Source organism: Protopterus annectens, chromosome 9.part0 (assembly GCF_019279795.1).
Source record: "Protopterus annectens isolate FY-2018-M chromosome 9.part0, PAN1.0, whole genome shotgun sequence".
NCBI classification, from domain to species: Eukaryota; Metazoa; Chordata; order Ceratodontiformes; family Protopteridae; genus Protopterus; species Protopterus annectens.
Window position 1 is genome coordinate 1,133,180,280 of NC_056743.1, and position 14,435 is coordinate 1,133,194,714.

General features: G+C 37.9%; 1 long non-coding RNA gene across 1 annotated transcript in view; it reads right to left on the bottom strand.

Annotated features, from left to right (window-relative positions):
- Nucleotides 1-11,934, bottom strand: part of LOC122811860 — a 172,887-nt gene extending 160,953 nt beyond the window's left edge. The window contains exon 1 of the long non-coding RNA XR_006366310.1: nucleotides 11,806-11,934. This is a non-coding gene — a long non-coding RNA (uncharacterized LOC122811860). The remainder of the gene's footprint in view (nucleotides 1-11,805) is intronic.
- Between the last annotated feature and the right edge of the window lie 2,501 nt (nucleotides 11,935-14,435).

Here is a 14,435-nt window from a genome sequence, read left to right on the forward strand (position 1 = left end):
TGTTACAGGCCACCAAACAACTGAAACCTCCTCACCATCCCTTTCCTGAAAACACTAGAGGGGATAAAGATAATACCAACACCCATCATACACCATGACTTCACTACAATAATAACTCAGGGGATACACTACTCACAAAGAAACATAAAGCCCAAAAAAATTCATAATTCATAAACTCAAATGCCATCAAACACCACCCAACCATTCACACAAGAGGAGATAACACCCTTGATCCTCATCATCACTTAATTCTACACCAAGTAACAATCAATGCATAGGATCACTGGTGAGATCAGATCACAACCAATCTCGTCTGCAGGTCCTCATCCCACCCCCCCCCTGAAATAAATAAAGGACCACAGTAAAGAACTTCCCAAAAAGCCGACTTCAAACTTCTCTCTACTAGTGTGGTCTCCCTTTAAGGCCCCCGGAAATGGGAGACACAGTAACTCTCACAGCACACGACTTACAAAAATCTTCTACCAGCACCTGCAGGACTGCCCAGATAAGGCAATCCAAAGCAAAGAAACAAAAGACTCTTTTGTACCCAAGGGCAGGCCCAGTCTGGTGGACCCCAGCCAGCAAAACCAAGCTCTACAAAAAAAGGAAAAAGGTACAAGATAGAGCAAAATCCTTAAAAGGTAAGACACCCTTGATACATATAAGTAAAAAACTAAGAGCTCTCATAAAATCATCCAAAGCACAAGATCTATAAATAAAAAGCTAAAGACTCAAAAGACAATCTCAAGGCCTCTTTAGCGAGATTATGCTCAAAACCTCAAAAGACAAGATATGCCTTTTACTGACTAGTAAAGAAATGTGAAGATTTCAAGATGACCACAGACATTGAACACATACTGGCCTGAAGTGATCATGCAACTTCACCCCTCCCCCAAAAGGAGAGAGATATCTATTGAAAAACTCCCAAAGCCCCCCAAACATATCCAGCTTCAAGAGAGAAACCCTCTCCAGCAAAGCTCGCCCATCCATTCCAAGGGAATGAAAGTGCAGCCCGGCTGTGTGTCTACTCTAACTCAATGACCTGGATAACAGCTCCTGAAAGGGGCTGTTTAATCAAAGTCTTACTTATTTAACACGCATCTTGCGAGTACTCACTGCAAATTTGGTGGCGCACAAAGGCTGTGCCTCCACCTACCACTGCAAATTACCGCCCATTAGCTTGACAAGCCTTATCCCGGCAGCCATGGGAGGGATCAAGCCGTGGAGGATCACAAAGGACATCTGCAATGCAGACTTTGATCCAACCCAGTTTGGCTTTGTCAAATTGGGATCATGCCACCAAACTTCCATGACTTTTTGAAACAGTCACCACTGCCTGCGATGAGGGAAAGGCAGTCGGCCTAGCCTACCTCCATCTGGCTAATTGTCTTCGAATACAATACCCCACTCTACCCGAAATTGAAAACCTTAAGCTGAAATGTTAACCATATTGTATACAGAAAGGCTGCAACTGGTTGAGTGACAGAAACTCACAGGGTCAGAGTTGCTGGCTTTATGTCAGACACAAAGCAGTGTCAAAGCCTGTCTGGCCAGGGTCCAGTCTGGGCTCCATCCTGTTTCCTCATCTTTATCTCTGAAGTACAAGCAAACACAGAGGGCAGGAGTGATACAAGTTGCACATGTGATCAAACACTGCTAACCAGTAGAAAAACTACATCTGACACAGATATCTTCAGAAGGGTCTCACAGAAACGGAGGTAGGGTAAGCCAGCCAAACCTAAACCTAAATGCCAAAGCCAAACTAGTCATCTCTTCGAAAATAACAATACCCCTAGCTACCAAATAAACAGGGAGGCAGGACACAGACTGAGTTAGCAGGGATCAGGGGACCCAGGTTGATAGTGATCTAGTCTGTCATCTTCACAGCTATCCCATTAAAGTAGTTAGGGAAGGAAGGCCTTCTTATCCCACCTTATCATAGCATCTTCTCATCTCATCACCACTGGTCTCCTTCTCCCTTATCACTCACTCATCAGATTGATGACAATACAATAATGCCCCATTTCTGACCCGACTGTGCAGCTGCTGGAGAGCAGCTGGAGAGGCCACAAAAGTTCCTCAAAAACAAAAATAAAGGGTCTCAAACTCTAAAGACGTCTGAAAGACTTCAACTGAATCAGTCAGCTTACCGCCACCGCTGTCTGTGGAGGTGCTACTGCCTAAAGCCATGTCAAATGTCAACCCACTGAATATGAATCACCAAAATCTCAATGATCTAGATCCATCATCAAGGGGCGAGCGTGGCCGACACGACCTCGACATTAATATGACGTGCTGGAGGGAGGGTTAGATTAGACACTCCACCTACTCCCTGGAACAGAATCAGAACTCGCACATGAGCACCAGACTGTGGCCTTGTTCTTGAAATCTTGACCAATGGATGGGAGATGTGGGCAGATATACCCCATTACCCTCCCGTGTCACTGCTCACTGTTGGCATGGCAAAATAGCAAAATAATTCCCCATACTCAAGGGGGTAGGCGTATGTAGCACAAAGCAGTAGGCTAGGCTTGTAAATGCCCTCGGGCAGATAGCCTAGTATGAACCTATGAACCTATGAACCTAAATGCTTTACATTTGTGATGTGTTGTTTTCTGTGGAGTAAACAGTTCTAATTATTTTCCACAGAAAATACCTTTTACAACAGTTTTAATTCTTTCCAACAGAAAATACATTTACAACAGTTTTAATTATTTCCAACAGAATACCATTTACTACAGGGAAAACAAATTATCTACTGTGTCCCTTCTGGTATCTTTATGCACAGAGATAAAGCCTGGGAGAACAGTCATTACAATTTAGTGCCTGTAGTCGCTTATAAATAACTAGCAATTTCAGGGCGACTTTTAATTACGACAGCTCAAGCACTGCTGTAACATGGCTAGGTATGCTGTTTTACAGATTTCTATGTTATGCTTGACAAACCAAGCTAGATTACTTTACTATGCTTTATAAACCAAATTACACAGTTCTACAGATTTACTAAGCTACACTTTACAACCACACAACATAAGGCAAAAATAGCATTTCTTTAAGGCTTTTCCAAAGCATTTACGTACGACTTTCACTTGTATTTTGTAAAACACATTTGTCAATTAGCAGATAATAAGAGCTATTATTTGGCAAAAAACACAGGGGAGACATACTGCAGAGTTGGCGTTCCTTACATGAGGACAGTTGGGATTCAAAGATGGCGCTGCTAAGGGGCAGGGATTAAGTAATCTCAGCCTGTCAGTAATTGGAAAATGGAGTGAGGGAAATGAAGGGGAGGGGAAATGGTGCAGGAAGAAAGGGTGAGTGAGCTAAGCAAAGCCTGGGCTTGAAAACAGAAAAGCAACAGAAAATTGCTACAAAACAAATTCTCCAGAGTTATAGTAAAACTGCAGGTGAGAAAGACATTAAAGCCTGTATTTACTGAATTGTTACAGTATAGTTATCAGAAGAACAATTACTACTTCTAGACATAATTAAACACATCCATAAAATTGTAGATGGCTGAAAGGAAATTCTATAAATCGGTTACTATTTGCTCACTGTTTTTGGTTTCAAGTTATATTTTAGAACATTTTTATTTAAGCTTGAGGAGTGCTCTACGATATATTAAGAGGTATATTAATTATGACTCATGGTTTTATAACTCACTTCATCACAAACATACAGACACACACATGCATGCACACTCACACATACATGCGCAAACCAGTTTCTCATTGCTTAAAGCTTGACCATTACAATTATTAAGTGATATTTATACTAATCCTTGTATCCTGTTCTCTGCTTTTGGCAGTCATTGCGCAATGTATGCAAAATACATACAGAGCTAATTATAAAATCATATAAAAATCAAAATTCATGCACATCATCTCTTCTGTAACATTGTCTAGAAGTAATTAATATCAATCCCCCTTTCATCTACAACTCATCCTTTCCATAGATTTTTTTCCTTCATTCTGCACATCTGTATACCTAGCCTGACAGCTGTCCTGATTACCTCACTTTATGGTTTGCTTTAACATTCTATCTGTATCTATACATCATATATCCACCCAACAATCCTGTTGCTCACAGTTAAACACAGAATGCATGGACTAAAACAAATACATACCACCAAAGGTCCAGCATGGATATTCTCCTCCAGAATACATTCAAAATGTCAGCTCATATGGCAATCCAAATAATTCAGGTTTAATGGATGCAACAGCACATACAGCAGTTAGCTGCCATACAACAGCATCAGGAACAAGTAACTCCACACAGGATCAAGTGACTCAATAGACCAGTTTTGCCTCCTGGCATCATCAGTGTGTAAGTACATCCATTTCTCATTGCTTCTTAAATAGTCATACATTTAAAGTCACACCCCCATATAAACATTTCTCAATATAGTGTTACATATAAATATCTATTACACCCACAGTCCTACCTCATCTGTAGCTGTAAAACCACTGGTCACCTAGACACTGGTCAAAAAAATCATCAGATTTTTAAAATATGCCAGTGTTTGTCAATAACCTGTTTAATTTTATAACTGTTCATACCATATGTGGTAACTAGTCTAACCCCAGTATTTTTAAGCCTAACAGGTCCAGGTTCTACTTCCCAGGTACTTGTTAACAAAACCACTCTCTTTAAATTCGGAGATACGTTTTTCTCCCCAGCTATATGGGATCTATCATACCCCCTTCTAATGAACCTGTCACCCATTTTTTCAGCATCAGCCGTATAGTTCTCATCCTGACTACAAATACATCTCAACCTCTGAAATTGAGCTTTAGGTATATTAGTAACCATATGTTCAGGATGACAACTACCGGCTTCCAATATAGCATTTTTAGTAAAGGGTTTCCTATAAAGCTCCATTACCATGGTACCATTCAAGCCTTTGGTTACATGGATATCCAAAAAATCAATAGTAGAATGCTCACTCTTATCCACAAACTTAACACCAAATTCATTAGAATTAAGATAATCGACAAATAGATGCCAGTCACCAACTGATCTTGACCAGATGAGGTTTGGACAGTGGCCTAATGGTTAAGGTGTTTGCCTTACAAACACAAGGTGCTGGGTTTGAGTCTCACAAGGGATAATTGGCTAGGCTTAAAATGGCTTGCAAGGGCAGTTAGCCTAGTACTAATCTATAAAATCTATAAACCTATAAACAATCATCCAAGTAAGATGGCCACATCACTAAATTATGTATGAATGGATTATTTTCACTATATATCAAGTTCTTTTCCAAAAAACCCATAAAGAGATCAGCATATATTGGTGCAAAAGTAGTGCCCATTGCTGTCCCTTTTAGCTGCAAGTAGCACTGTTTTTCAAAATAAAAAACATTATGTTCCAAAATCAATTTAACCAACTTTAACAAAAAAAATTACAGTGCTCTAAAGAATATCTTTCTGATTTAATCAACCACAATTGTATAGCAGAAATACCCCCATGATGTGGAATACTTGTATATAATGATTGTACATCCAGTGTACAAAGGTAGCAATCGTGGGTAACCTGTAAGTCATTCATTAAACACAATAATTCATTAGAATCTTTAACTCTAGCTCCAACTAAAGGCAGTAGTGGTTTAAGCTGACTTTCCAAATACATGGAAATGAGTTCCATCAATGAACCTCTACCTGACACTATTGGTCTGCCAAGTGGGGGGAAACATTTTTATATATCTTAGGTAATATATAAAACAGTTGCGGTTTAGGTTCTTCCACTATTCATTCTTTATATACAGCCTCTGAAATATATCCTTCAGTTTTACACTGTAAGAGTATTGCATCAATCTTACATTTAAAATCCATAGTAGGATCTAAAGGCAGCTTACAATAATATCTGCCATCACCCAACTGTCTTAAAACTTCCTTAGTATATTCATTTGTTTCCCAACTACTGTAGCCCCTCCCTTGTCAGCCTTAAGCACTACCAAATCCTTGTTCTCTCTCAGTTTTATTTATGTGTTTGACATTTGTTAACCGGGTTGGTCCAGCTGGGCAGGAGACCGTTTTCAGTGGAGACCTGAGGAGAAACGCTCCAATTACAAAAACAATTAGGATAACATAGATAACAAAAAGTAGAAAGTACCATAATCAAGTATAACTCCAAAACATATTAATACAAATATGACTCAAACATATTCGGATTACAGCAATAGGGTTTTCTCAAATAAATCAGTATATGAACCCCTAATGTGTTTTTTTTTTTATGTACAAAACAAGTTATATACAAGTGATCAAATAAGTGATATACAAGTGAATCAGATTTCTTGCATAGGCTTTGTAGGAAGGTATAGGTGCTTTCAGGAGTTCAGAGGGAAGGAGCATCAATTGTATAAAGGGGAAATATCAGGTAGGTTCTAAGCAGAGACATGATTTAGTGTTGAGAAGATAATGTTTGAGTTCCTGTGTGCAGGGTGTATGATGGAGCAGATGTTCAGTGGAAGTTTGTTCCAAGTGTGGGCTATAGAGCAGTTATATTGTAGTTTGCCTGTGTTCTTCTTTGGATGATCTACATTCAGAAGTTGTTGGTTAGAGGCGCGGAGGGTTCTAGAAGGTGTATAGGTAGATACAAGAGTATTTAGAGCTGGACAGGATGAAGGCCTGTATAGAATGGAGTGAATAACTTGAAATTGAGAAAGTAGAAGTAGTTGAGGGAATTCGAACCATTGTAATGAGTTCAGGACAATACAGTGATGGGAGTTGTAGGGGGAGTTAGTAATGAATCTTGCAATTTTATGGTAAGTTTGTTGCAGTTTTTTCATGGTAGTAGCTTGTATATTGGTTAATATTGGGGCTGTGTAGAGAAGTGTGGGCAGGAGGAAGGACTGTGCTAGGGAGAGTCTAGCGTTTGGAGTAAGAAATCTTTTGTTACGATAGAGCAAGCCAAGTTTCTGGTGTGTTTTTTTTTTATTCCTTCCAGTAAGTGTAATTTAAATTTAAGCTCATCATCTACAATGATGCCTAACAGTTTAGTGTGTGGCTCAGGCTTTATGATTGTGTTGTTAGAGGATGTTATGGTAAATGTAGATTTGTGGTTGGAAAGAGAGCGGGGGAGAAAGAGCAGGAGCTTGGTCTTGTTAGGGTTAAGGATAAGCAGACTGTCAGATAACCATTTCTCTGTAAATAGAAAGGAGTTTTGAGTAAGGGTGAGAAGGTCTGTGATACTACTGGAGATTGAGATGAGTGTAGAGTCGGCTGCATATTGTATAAGAGAAGATTTTCTACAAGAGGTGAATAGTTTGTTTGTAAAGATATTAAATAAGAGGGGACTCAAGGTAGAGCCTTGAGGAACACCTGTTGGAACAGATATAAAGGGAGAGCAGGAGGAAAGCCATTTGATAGATTGCTGCCTACCTGAGAGATAGCTGGAGAACCAAGCAAGGGGGGAAGAAGACAGGTTGAGGTTAGATAATTTAGAAAGTAGTATAGTGTGAGAGACTGTGTCAAAGATTTTGGAAAGATCAAGGAAGAGGCAGGATATTAGCTGATTGTTATCAAGGGCATTGGCTATGGTATGAGTGAAAGAGAGGAGGGCGGTGGATGTGCTGTAGTAGGGATGGAAACCATACTGAGTGGGACTGAGAAGGTTGTGTTGGAGGAGGTGGTTGAGAAGTTGTGAATGTATGCATTTTTCGAGCAACTTGGAGATGGGAGAAAAAACAGCAATGGGACGATAGTTAGATGGATCAGTGGAGTTGCCACCTTTATGCAGTGGGATAGTATAGAAGGATTTCCAAATAGTAGGAACTGTAGCCTCTTGTATAGATCTGTTAATGAGAATGGATATAGGATAGGCTATAGATTCAGCAGCAAGTTTGAGAAATGTAGGAGGTAGGTTATCGGTAGAGGGAGAACATGGGCTAAGCTTAAGAAGAAGGGATTTGATGTAGGAAGTTGACACAGGTTTAAACGAGAAGAGATTCTGGCTATGAGGGTTGTTGGTAGTAGTAATAGTTTCAGCATTAGTATTTGGGGGTGTAAGGTTTTGTATAGTGTCACTGAAGTGTTTGTTGAGTAGGGTAGCAATTTCAGGAGGAGATTTGTTGGGGTAGGGTGAGGGGCTAGAAGGCTTGCCAGGGTAAAGTATTTTGTTAAGAGTAGTCCAGAAGTTGCACGGGTTGGACCTGTTGTCTAGATGAGGACAGTCGTAGTCTTTGGTGACCAATTTCTTAACTAAGTTACGTAATTGTCTGTATTTAAGTAGATGGGGAGTATGCCTGGTTTTAAGCCATAACCTCCAGGTGCTATCCCTGGTATGCATTAGTGCTCTAGTATCTTTAGAGAGCCATGGATCATGGTTTGATTTAATTCTGATTTTCCTGGAGGGAACAAGGGAATTAAGGGTATCTAGGAAAATGTTGTTGAATTTAATGACAGCATCATCAAGAGGGATGTGTTTAAGGATGGACCAATCAATACTGCATAGCATGGAGTTAAACTGGGTGTTATTGAAGTTAGAGAGCTTACGACAGTCTCTAAATAGGTGTAGTTTGTGTGTCTGGGAGGTGTGTCTAAGGACAGAGGTGCAAACTTTTCCATTCAGTTTTAGAGAAATTCGTGTTATGATGTTTAAATATTGTGCTATTGTGCTTTGATTAACATGCAAATCTTTTAACACCAGCTCCTCAAAAAGCTTCACCCTAGAATGGTATGGAGGGTTAAAAGAAGATTTCTTAACTTTAAAACTGGCAGGTACAGCATATGTAGTTTCACAGTTACTACAAAAATATTTCAAATTTAAAGTCCTGCAAAAGTTTTTAGCATCCATATACATATCATACTGTGACACAAAATGTGATGGAACATAATTCAGCCCTTTATTCAGTACACTTTTTTCACCAACTGTCAAACTAATGTTTGTTAGGTTCACTATTAAATTATGTTCATTCCCACTAATATTTTTATCATGTATATCAGTATGACATTCATCGCCAGTAAAACATTCAACAACATTACATTCATTACTAAACTTCACATTTTTGTCAAAGCTCTGAATGTTTTCTTGATGGTATCCACTCTTATACTTTCGATGTTTTCTCTCCCCCCCACACACACACACACTTCTAAAGGGCCTGTCTTCCTTCTGGCCTTTTTTTGTAGTGGAGAAGCAGACTCTAAAATTTTGCACAAATCATTATCAGTGTCAGTGCTCAGTGCATTAGAAAAAAAATCTGATGCACTAGAATCAGTTACTGGATCAGAACCAGGAGTGGAATTTAAAATGATTCTCCCTCTTTTTCTCTTTTCTCTGTTAGATTTAATTACAGGCCCTGAAAATCTAACAGCTCGTTCATTTACCTTCTAAGTCTACACCATGTTCTTTTTAAAGTCATTAACATCTCTGTTAAATTTCTTTAACTTCCTAGCTTTAACATCTTTTTCAGAAACACTAATTTCTTCAGTATACTTATCATACAATATTTTATACTCACTATGCTGCTCAAAACACTTAATTTTCTCTAAATTAGAGTCTAATTTGCCCTCAATATCAAATAAGAACTTCTCGTAAAAAGTTATCAAAAGGTTAAGGAAATGTTTAGAAGCTGTATTCTGAACTGAGCACCATTTTGACATAAACTCTTGATAATCTTTCACCATGCCAGGTTCAACATATACTCGTAATCCACGTAGTAGTATATCAGCCTCTATATATGCCCTCAAAAGTTTGATATGCTAGACTGTAGAATGTAATTTTCTGATGGTAACATTTAAATCCTGGAACAAACACTCCATTTCAGAGATGCAACTCACCTCTGCACTTGTTCCTGTTCGACTGCTCAAGCTGCTACCCCCAAAATTTGAAGCATCATCTTTATCCAGTGAAAGATTCACTATAAATAAGCACAAATCACTTCCTGCAGATATAGATAATCCAGTGTACAAAAAGCAGCTTCCAGAATCAAAGCCCAAGATAAAAAGCAGCACTCAGAAAAAAATATATCCACCCAACAAACCTGGTGCTCACAGTAAAACACAGAATGCACAGACCAAAACAAATACACACCACCAAAGGTCAAATATGATGTTTATTCGAGGTGTGATTTTAAATGTATGACTATTTAAGAAGCAATGAGAAATGGATGTACTTACACACTGATGATGCCAGGAGGCGAAACTGGTCTGTTGAGTCACTTGATCCTGTGTGGAGTTACTTGTTCCTGATGCTGCTGTATGGCAGCTAACTGCTGTATGTGCTGTTGCATCCATTAAACCTGAATTATTTGGATTGCCATATGGGCTGACTTTTTGAATGTATTCTGGAGGAGAATATTTGTGCTGGACCTTTGGTGGTGTGTGTGTGTGTGTGTGTGTATGTATATATATATATATATATATATATATATATATATATATATATATATATATATATATATATATATATATATATATATATATATAGCATTCACAAGTTTGAATTGCTTATGGCTGAGACCATAAGATTGAACTTGTGAAAGTTCGAACCGTTTAAATGGAGATCACCGTACAGAGCGGAATGGTATATTTACCATTTTCTTCACTGTAGTGCGATCTCAGGGTTGGTATATTCAATTAGCAGGGGGTGTGGGATGCACAGCCCCCTAAGAGGGAGGTGCAGGGGAGCTTGCCTCCCAGCAAAAATGTACAAATTTTTTTTTTGTTTTTATTTTTTTTTTATTTAAATTTCAAACTTTCACGAGTTCAGTCTTATGGTCTCGACCATAAGCAATTCGAACTTATGAAAGTTTTAATATATATATATATATATATATATATATATATATATATATATATAGGTTCACTTCAGAATTTCAAAATACCAAAATCTCGTGGTTCAAACTATTCAACTCAGAACCTCAAGATCTTGGAATCTTAAAATTCTGAACCCACCCCCAAAAAAAAGCATTTAACAAAACATTAAACATGTTTTTGCAGGGGGGAAGCCCCTCTGCACCCCCCACACCCCTGCTACTTAAATATTCCAACTCCGAGATCACACTACAGTGAGGAAAAGGGAAATCTCCTGTTCCGCACTGTATGCTGATCTTCGTTCAGAATTTCAAAGTTGTAAAACTTCGATCATATGAATTTTGAAGTTTTAAGCTTCGAAATTCTGATGGTAACCCATATATATATATATATATATATATATATATATATATATATATATATATATATTTATATATATACACATATATATGTGTGTGTGTGTGTGTGTGTGTGTGTGTGTGTGTGTGTGTGTATATATATATATATATATATATATATATATATATATACACACACACACACACACACACACACTCACAAACACACATTAATTTATGTGTGTGTGTGTGTGTGTGTGTGTGTGTGTGTGTGTGTGTGTATATATATATATATATATATATATATATATATATATATATATATATATATATATATATATATATATATAGATAGCTTCCTTCCACAACATACTCCAGTGCATGCAAAAGGCACAAATAAGATACATGGACCTAACAATATGAAACAAAAAGGCTTTCAACACCTTTAAACAACAGAATCCTTTTTCATAAAGTGTTTGCTCCAGATGAACAAATCCCACTCTCTACATATATATATATATATATATATATATATATATATATATATATATATATATATATATCTCCTACTAGAATTTTTCTTTATTTAAATGCATCTTCCAGTATAATCCTTTTCCTTCCCCTGTTATCCACTTTTACATATTCTAACTAAAAATCTCACTAGATAAGTTACTATATTATATGTTTTTTGTTCAGTAATGCATTTTTATTCTTACCTGTGGAACCTTTCACCCCAGGTCTTCCCTGGAAATGGGAGAAACCTCAGTTGGAATTTCCTAGTAAACAAAGAAAAATAAATAAAATGTTGTGAGACCCCTTTCATGGCCTTTTTATATACAATTCAATTAATCACATGAAGAAAATAACCCAGTCAACAGCAGATTAATCAATAACTTGCGAGAAAGCTTTGATTCAGTTTATATATGTAATGAACATGTTGCCATCTGGGGGAACAAAATAATATTACATTCTAAACATTTTAGTCAGAGGCAGTTTGGTATCATGTTTAAAAAATAAATATTTCATCCTTACATGCTCGCATTTTTTTCACAATTCCTCATATTAAATCCAGTTTATATAACATACCTAACAAAATAATGAAATTTAACAGAACATAAAAACAAGGCATCCTAAAAATCAGCTTTCAGAAAAAACTTGAATTCGGCATAATCATAATATATACTGCAGTTTTGTCATCTAGTGGACAAAAGGTAATATTACCTTATAAACGTTAATTTATTCCAAAAGTAGCTTAATACTGTGCTTCAAAGTTATACAAATTCTTCTTTCTTAACTTACAGTCTTTTATAATTCCACATGTAAACCTGATTTAAGTAACACTCCTAACATGAAAATCCACCTTTTTCCTTTTTTTTTTATCTACCGTTGTATATATTTTTTTCTCTCTGGATAAAATTCATACAGCTTTCTTATTCTAATAAATCCAATAGTGAAAAAATGAAGGTACACAATCTTGGTATACAGACCACAAATAAAAGAAAAAACAGGAGCTCCAAGGGGCCAGGACCAGCACTGGGTAATGTGATTTGACTTCATATGATTGGTTAATTGAGGGGGTATACCTCAGGATCTTTGATAAAAACGCTCGGCTGTTTTGATGATATGGTTCTGATGATGTCATATTAGAATAACAAAAGTGCTAAACCATATTATTTTAGGATATAAGTAGCAGTTTTACAAACTGGTTACTGTTTTTATCGTTTTATAATAAAGGTTCATTTTGGAGAAAGGAGTCCTGGTCCCTTGGTGCTCTTGTTTTTCTCTTTTATTCCAGTAAATAAAAATGATCACCACTGTGAATGATGGAGCATTTACAGAGAGGGCTTCTTTCATTTTTACAACATAAATCACTTAATGTGTAACCATCCTGTATTTCTGCAGTAGAGATGTCTGCTTTATATAGGATCATAGGAAGTTGCTAGGCTAATGATCCTAGGGCTCTCATAAGCCTAGCCATGTTCTACTGTTATTTCCACAATCAGACCTCTTGCCCCTGTCCAAGAGAGAGAGACAGGTGGACCCCCTGGGGGGAATTTACGGATACCCATCCAGTCGTCTAGATTGCACTTGAAGAGGGCCAGTGAGGTGAACTGTTTGACATGAAGTAGGAGTCTGTTCCAAAGGTGTGGTAACCTCTGGGAGACAAAACTGTCCCTCCAGCAGGTTCTGTTATTGTCACATACCAGGTTAAGGTCTTTAGAACAAGTTACTCGTGTACTATTTGATTTGCGGATATGCAGCATTTCCAATAAAGCAGGGTCAGATTGCCTTATATGCAAGGCAGAGATCACCTCTGAGTAGTCTGTATGAAACAAAATAAAGTGGCAGTGATTTCAGATAATCCACAAAGGACAGATGCTGAAGACCTAGAATTTTCCTTGTGAGGAACATTTGTGGTCTCTCCACTTGCTGCAAGTGCTTGGAAAGTTACAGACCAAAAGAGGCATTGTACTCAATTATTGGCCTGATGTGGGAAGAGTACAGGGAGATTATAACTTTTTTTTTTGCTAATTCTTGTTGGAGCACATGTAGGATGCAGACTGGGATGTTATCAGGTCCCATAGATGCTGTATTTTTGGCCTTAGAGAGGGCATTTCTGACCTGCTCTTTAGAGATATAAGGTAGGGGACAAGTGGTAGGAGTGTCATGGGGTATGTGAGGCAGGGACAGAGGAGTGACAGTTTCACCGAATCTGTCAGCTAACAGGTTAGCTATATCTACAGACTCAGAATATGGTTTTAGGTTACGGATGTAACCAAAAAACTCCATATGGTTGTCCTTAGTTGAGGAAGCAAGTTTGCTTTGGAGGACTTCACAAGAAGTCTTATTTGCTTGTTTAAGCTGAGGAAGGAATGTTTCCAGTTTAGGCCTCACTCCTTTTTACTCTTAGATAGCAATTTCTTCCTTTTATTGTAAAGCCTGTTATTGGCAATTGTCCACCAGGCAGGTTTGTTCTTCCTTGAGGAGCTTGTTTTGGCCGTATCAGGTACAGCCAAGTCAATGCAGTTATACAGCTGTTTGTATAAAGCAATGGTCTCTGATAGTTACTTCAAATGAGACTGATTTGTGGTCATATCTCACCAATGAAGACCTCACAGGAGGGGTGCTACAGTAGTCCCCCATACCGGTAAGCACCAGATCTAGGATGTTGGCACCCCTTGTGGGGATGTCAACCAGCTGATCCAAGGCATTGGAGTTAAGGAACCTTTGGGCAAGTGAGTTTGAGCATGAGTAATTTACCCAGTCAATGGATGGGTAGTTAAAGTTGCCCAAAACTATGGTGTTCATATGTATCTTGATAGATTCAAGTAGATCCAAATAGTCC